This window comes from Corapipo altera, unplaced genomic scaffold, assembly GCF_003945725.1.
Source record: "Corapipo altera isolate COAL_440 unplaced genomic scaffold, ASM394572v1 62, whole genome shotgun sequence".
NCBI lineage: Eukaryota > Metazoa > Chordata > Aves > Passeriformes > Pipridae > Corapipo > Corapipo altera.
In genome coordinates, this window is record NW_020884894.1 from 7,716,822 (window position 1) to 7,724,801 (window position 7,980).

Here is a 7,980-nt window from a genome sequence, read left to right on the forward strand (position 1 = left end):
AGCAGGGAAACTAGCAGGTCCCATCCTCAGCAGGGTTAAATTGTCCTCATTCCACCACAGCCACGGAGCAATGCTGCTTCCACTCTCCTGGCTTTGAGCCTGCTCCTCCAAAAGGCTCCTCTAACACCAAACTGCTGTTTCAGTGCAAAGACTCTCATGGAGTTCAGGGGGAATTTGGATCAGTCATAATTCAGGCAATCAGCCTGGAAGCATGCAAAGCAGGGACAATTACACGAGTTCTGTCATTCCCATTACTCAGATTTTATTTTTATTTTTTTTTTGGAGGTAGGTGGGAGGGAAGCCTTTTATCTCAGTGGAGAGTGGGAAACAGAACGTTACAGTGACAGCAAAGGGGAAAAAAGGAACTGTGCCTTTGGAAAACACATTTTCATTACAATGTACTAACATGCATCACAGAAATAATATATGTTTGTGATGACACTGTATTGCTACCACTCCACTGCTGACTTTGGAGTGCAATTTGGGAAAAGAAAGAAGAGATGCTCTGGATTCAAAACGCTGCCCCAGACTTACATTTATTGGGATTTTTTTGGCTTTCCTCCTTGCAATGTGCTCATGGGGGACACAGGTGTGATTTCCAAGTGGCACTGCAGGAACTCGTGCACACGTAAATACACTTTTCACTGTTTCTTTCTGCCTCCCTGGTATGTCCACAGCTGGTATGTACAGCACAAATTAATGTGCACCACGTATAGTGTATGGGAAAGAAGAGAGATGGACTATTCACACCTGGAGCAGGAAGGCAGCAATTGGAGTTGGGAAGAATCACCTGTGGATTTGCTGGCTGGCAGCCTGCACACTGCAGTATCCAAGGAGGGATGGAAGGAGGAATGCAGCCCTCCAGGGCTTAGGGAAGGACTGAAAGCTGGGAAGCAGATTTTAGATTAGGTCAGTGTGGGGATTGCAGAGCAGGGAAAGAAATTCCAGGTAAATTGTCATAGCTGGTGGGATCTCAAATCACATCCACTTCTGCATCGCTTGGCTGGGAGCTGAGTGAACCTTTTAAAAAGAAAATTTCAAGTTGCTGAATCTAATCATCTTCCATGAATCAAGCTATGCCAAAAAGCAGCCCTTTCCCAAAAAACAGCTCCACACCTGCTGTGCTGACTCACACATTACCCACAATATTATTACTTTTTTTTTCTAGCAAGGAGCACTTTGGTCCTTGATCATATGAACTAGTGAATGGCCTTTGCTGTGAAATGATGAACCTGATTAAATTGACATCAACCCTGGGCATTTTCATCCCATTAGGTAAAAGGCAAGTAATTTCCTTGCAATGGCAATGGTACTTTCTTTTCCTCCTCAAACCATTGCAAATAGATGCTGCACCCAGGCCAATGTTTCCTAACTGGCAGATGCTGAGGATGCTGTCATACTGGAATATTGTCCTCCACCTTCCACACCTTTATTTAATAGAAGTTTTAGTATGAAATTCTGGTCAAATAGTCCTTGAAAAGTAACCACTTGCTTTTTAAGCATCTGGAGACGCAACTCTTCTGTTCCTCTATTTAAAATAAATAGACCTGTCATGGAGAAAAACCTACGGTTCAGCCACACACCGTGAAGTCCCTCTGAGACCAAACCCAACAGTAGATTTGTCAGTTCACAGTGATGTTATTTTTAATTGCTTTCTCAGCAGTTGTGCTGGGAGCCCGGCTGGCGTCGGGCGCTGCACCTCGTGTTCCAGCACAGCTCCTCCCAGCACAGATCACATCCCCCTGGGCCAGAGCAAATGGAGTCAAATGTGATGCTGACAAATACAGTGTTGTCACTGGGGCTGGAGCCTGGGACCCTGACCCCGGAATGGTGGTGGAGGATAGTGCCTTCAACTCAGGAAAGCTTTCTGCTGAAATATCAGAGCTGTGCAAACCCTTTGGGAAATTTTCTGGACTCGGCAAAGCAGCTGCAGTGTCCTTTTTCCTCACTTTCCAGCTTTCATGGGGGGCACCAGGTGCTCCCCAGCCCTGCAGGGAAGATGGGGTGAGCAGGTCTGTAAATCCTTCAGCAAGTGAACCCTATCCCCTTCATCACCCATGAAAGCACTAAACAACCTCACCAAAGCAATCACCGGTCCCCTCATCTGTCTTTGCCAGGTCCTCACTCAGTTTTGCAATTATTCTTCTAATTCCTGTCTATGCCAGCATAGCTAATAATTTTTCAGACAGCATTGTATCAAAATCTTTACTGAAATGCAGCACCTGAAGTCCCACTACACATTTTTTCCCTGTAGAAAATCGTGTACCTAGTCATAGAAACCCAGTAGTTAATTTGGGCTACTATTTTTAATAAACTCCCATTCTGTAGTTATTGCTCACAACAGTCAGAGGCAGCCATAGCATCTGATGTGCCTGGATCTGTCTCTCCCCTTATGCATCTATCCGAGGGAAATTCTCCAGCGGCATCTGAAATCAGACGGTGGGAATGTATATTCTGCTCTCAGCTAATAATTGAGAGACTAAACCTGCCTGGCTGCTGGAGGCTCAAGGGAAGGGCTTGGAAATTGGCTGAGAGCTTCCTTCTCAACTTTTGTCAAAGCAGCTCCTGAATGTTTCATCACAGGAAAATTTGCCTGCATATTTATGTGGCCACAAAGATACCTGGTTTAAATCTGCAAAATCAATTCACCAATTGCATCAGTTCTCTCTCTCTGTTGTTACTCCAGCTAACACTTCTGATTCAGTTTTCTTCACTCTGTGCAATGAAGACGTAAATAAGCAATGCCCTGCCCCATCCTCCTCGGAGAAAGAGTTTCTCTTAATCCTTTGCTCATTAATGTACCATTTTTCATACCTAAGGGTGCTTGGTCAGGACAGCAGAAGTGAAGCCCGGCCTGGCCAAGTGGGCAGACTCAGAACTTGAGGAAAAATCTTTTTTTTTTTTTAACTGTCAGCAGTCAATCAGTGACCTGGAGTAGAAAACAGTCAACCAACATCACAAAACTAATTAGTTCCTAATGCAGCCAAGTACAAACCCAAATCTCACTTTGATTCAAGATGCAAACCTGAATCATAGCTCTGATGCCCAGCTGGCATTCCCTCTTTATTTGCTTTTTCCTTAGTGTCTGTCCAGTGCTGAGGCAGAGCTGCTGCCACACCACATATTCCAGCCTTGGAACAGGGTTAATTCTGCTCTTCTCCCGCTGGGGACTAGCACATACTTTCAACACTGCACATCATTTTATCAGTTCTATTCCCAGTCTCCAAAACGTCGAGTTTCTTTTATATGAATGTGCTGCAATTTAGTACCATCAGCAAACTCTGCTGAAACAGTGAGAAATGCAGACCTAGGAAAGATCCCTGTGGAAATCCACCCCCAGCCTTCAACAGCACCAGCACTTTGCTCTCTGTCAGCCCTGCAGCACTTTAATTCACATAATCTACTCTCATTTGTTTCCCACCTCTTTCCCTGGCCTCCATTAATGATCTGGGGTTTTGTGTTATGTGTTTAAAATGCTAACTAATAATACATATGTGTTCGCTTTTTCCACGGGTAGCACCTTTGTGAAATATTAGTGATCACTAGATGTCACTGTACTTTTACTCTGTCTCCAGCCCCACTGAACCAGCCTGATCCCTGGGCTCTAGTGAGCTTGCTTTCAAATCCTTTTGAAGAATTTATTAGTGATCAGAAATCTACCCAGCTGCCATCCAGACAGAGGGTTTCCTGGGGCAGGAGGGAAGGACAGGTTGAACACACAGGTTTCTGCTCAACACATGAAAGTCTTGTTAATTTTATGCTGAATTATTGAATCTCTCAGGTGTGTGCCTGCAGCAAATTGTGTGTGAGGCCCCACAGTGCCCTGGCACATCCATAATGTTCCTCTGCAGATTTCCCTGCAGCTTTAATGGCCAAATACCCTTAAAATTTTGTTGTTGTTCCTTAATAATCACCCCACTTTTCTCCTAGACACACAGCCCAGATTCCTTCACCATCATCTAAGCACTCCTGTCTCCTTCCTTTTCATCCAGCCGTCCCATTCCTCCTGTAAATTCAGTTAATCCCACAGGTTTTAGAACTCAGAAGACTCCATAGAAGTATCTTGCCTCTTTCCCTTGCCTTAAAAGATTTTACAGAATATATTTCTTCAAGGCCAACTCAAATCAACACTCCCTATTTCCTGAATTGTTGATTTCTCCATTGTACTCATCCTTTGGGATATAGCAATTTAAATATTATAGACCACACTCCTGCACAGGCACACATGGGATTTATTCTTTTTTCTTTTCTTTTTTTTTTAATTGGAAAAATTCACCACTGAAATTAGCAGAAATGCCTGCTTAAAAATCATTTGTCTCCATCTGATGACATTATCCAGATCAGCAGAATAAGACTTCACTCTGCACTCCGGTCCCACTGGGGAATATGCCAAAATCAGGTCGTTCAAGAAAAATCAGTTATCGGGTGTGCAGTGCTGGCAGCTGAGCCCGAGGAACCAAAGCTCTTTGCTGGCACCTTTTGGTGAGCAGGGAGAAAGGAGCAAGGGCCACGGCTGCCTCCACCCCGAGAGATGGAGAGATGGGTGGCAGAGCCTGGCCACGTTCAAGGGAGGTTTGCAGCCGGGAAAATGCCTTTGCTGTGAAGCAGTTACAGGGAGCCACAGCAGTCCAAGGGATGCTGGGGTGATGTGAGCTCAGTGGAAGCCAATTGAAACGTCTGTAACAACATATTTCCCTCTGAACTCACCTGCTTTGGCTCTGCAGCCATCTGTTCTGGTGACAGCAGGGTTTTAAAGGCTTGTGGGTACTGCCACTCCTACAGGCTGTAACAAGAGTTGGGCTGTCTGTGCAGGGGGTGATGCCACAAACAAAGGCACCTGCTGGTTTGCTGCTTTTACCCAAATTATACAGCCTGCCCACCCCAATCCCAACATTGGCTGCTCTAATACATTACATTCTGGTATCAAAACCATCTCACTTTTGATGAGCCTTTCTGTTCAGGATTCATCAAAGTGAACCTAAATGAACAATAATGCTTATGGACAAGCATTTTGTTTTTCTGTGGAGACACCAGAGATTTGTTGGTTCCCATGAGGTCAAATACCTCTTGTCTTCCGTGTCAGCCACAGCCAAGAAAGTCCTAAATTTTCACTGAGTTCTGTTAATTAGTTGAAGTGATACAGTTCCCTCTTTAGAAACTCTCCTCCACTTCCCACCCAACAGCACAGACCACATTTTGTCTGAGGAGTAACAGCAACAGACAAATTAGAAGATAAAGAGACTATTAAAAGTTTTGCCACTCAGTTTAGACAAATGTTAGGATTATGCTGCTGACCCTAAAACATTACTTGGAGTCTTGTTATAACATTACAACACACCTGTATTAGATTACTGCCCAGTACACAGAAGTCCTTGTTAATTGGAGATTAATTATTTCTGGGATAAAGCTAATGTAGAGTCATTGGTGCTTTGCCTGGGGCAGGAGGAGTGGATTTGGGGTGCAAATGGCTTTGCACGCACCCACTTGTCTGGCTCAGGGCTGTGAGAAATGATGTCTGTGATGGACACATGGATTCATGTCAGCTCTCTCATTGCTTTCCTCTGCCAGGAACAGCACTGAAAGGTCTTCTCTGAAGATAACTGGTAGAAAAGGCAAGGAGAGACAGAGAAACCAAAGGACTAAAGTTATTAGCTGATGAAAACACCATCCTGGGTCTGTTTTCGTAGATATAGCAGGCTTCCCTTAAGGAATTGCATCAATTTTCTTATTTGTTTTGAAGGGCCATAAATTACTTTGGAGCCTGATTGTGCATGTATAAAATGTGTTGAAAGAGTTTCAATTACAGGTGTGACAACTTTAAGCCCCACTTAAACATGGGCAACCCTCTACACAAGGAATGTCTCTCCAGGTCATTGACTTACTTCAACATAATTCAGCTCAATCAGGAACCCTTTCAACAAAACCCAACATAAACTGCTGTCAATCCAAAGTGAGGGATTGCATATTAAGAGTTAGCACACATTTCATTTCAACAGTTGGAAAACAGATTAGTATTACATGGAAAATGGTTCAAAACAAGACTAAAGTTATGCAGAACACCCTCACATAAACATTACTGTAAATCATATTTTTGAACAGATTTAATCTTTGTTTACCCAGAAATACCCCAGAAGACTAACTTGAACAATGCAGGGCTATGAATTCATAGCACAGATTAGTTAAAGCAGATGGTGAGCCTGTGTGGATGCGCTCCATCAGAGAAAATGTGGCCATAATTGGATTTATTTTAATTCACTTATATTTTGACTCCAGGAGAAATGCGGGTAGAGTTCCTCATGCAGACAAGCCCTGAGGTTAAGGCTTCCAGGGAGCCTTGCTCTCAACTCCATTTTGAAAATTGGACTTAAATGCAAAAATAACATTAGGTGTTCATAAACGAAAGTGAATCCCCAGTCTTAAAACCTTTATTCATGGTCGGATCTTGCCTCCTTAATTCACTCTGACTGGCACTTTATGCAAGTAGCCTTGAAGGAAATCATATTCCCCATAAACAGATCTCACTTATCAAAGTGTTTTGCACAGCTGAGGCTGACACAGGCTGTGGGAGTCCCCATCGCTCACCTCCAGCGGGTTCAATTTTCACTTGCTTTGCAGCAGAGGAAGGAGACAAGTTCCCATCAGTAGGTGCCACTCCTGCCATGCAGTGCAGAGCCAGGGGAAGGCAGGCAAGAGCCTTCTCCAACCACATCTTCTGCTGCTGCCTTGGATGTGCACCATTCCCACCTCTGCAGCTTGAGCCCTTCAGGGATTTTCTTTCCAGCTCTTTATTTGTAGGGTTCTTGTGTTCCCACATAGCCTATCTGCTGTCTGGATGGTAACTAATCATCCCTGTTCACCCAGGTTCCTGTTAAAAAGAAGACTATTTGCTTTTTCCTCCTAGAAAGGTGCTGGTGGTCTGAGCCCTGACTATGCAGAGGATGTGCACCATGGCTGGGAGCACCCCAGCCAGAAAGGGAAGGGCCTCACTTCTCTCTATACTGGGCTGTAATGGGTGTAAATATATCCAGTAATAACAGGCATATTGCTGTGCAAACACATAATAATTGCAGCTCTCATTTCCTTATGAATTATCCATAATGGGCCTCCCCTATGAAGAACTGGACCACACGTTGTGCTGACTGGCCGTGCTGAAACCTGCCAACAGCGCCCTCACAAGCCTCAGTTTCCCTTATAATTTCCCAAATGTTCTCACTTTCTAACTGCCCCAGCAAACCACGAGTGCAGGACAGGTGTGAGCTGCTGCCCAGCTGCCAGTGCCCCTCAGCCAAGCCAGCTGGATGACCATGGGAGCACATGGAGGTGTGGGACTGCAGAGGCAGATGGTGCACGGGAAGGAATGACCTGCCTGGACATACACCTCTGGTATCTCTTTATTCCTCCACATTTCATTGGTGCTGGTTGTCTCTGTGTGTGTGTGCTTATTGTGTGTTTTAATCTGAGAAATCTTGGCTGGGTGAGGCAGTGCCCAGCTAATGACAGGCTGTGGTTTCATGCTGAAGCATGGAGAGCACACCAGCAGAAACACGGCGCTGCCACACGTGACAGCCTTGTCCATGGCTCAGTCACTCAGAAATTACTGCTGATCTGTTCAAATATGATTTCACTCACTCATCACTACAAAAATCAAAGTATGTTTCCCCGTTCAAGGCATAGAGCAATGAGAAAAGACCAAGGTGGCATCTGTGCTCAGCCTTGGTGAGGGTGCTGCCCTGAGCCTGCCCTGGGGGAAACAGCTGCCACGAGCCCTCCAACACACAGGTGTTGCCTCCTTCCTGCATTTGTTTTTTTCAAACCTTTTCTTAACTACATACTGCTGACACACATTGGCAGTAGCCTGTTCTTGCAGGCTGCCCAAACTATGTCTCTAAACTCAAATCACATCAATGTTCCTTGTCTAAGTACCAGCTTTACTTGGCATGAAATCAGCCTGTGTTCTAGCACCCGCCCCAGATCTTCCAG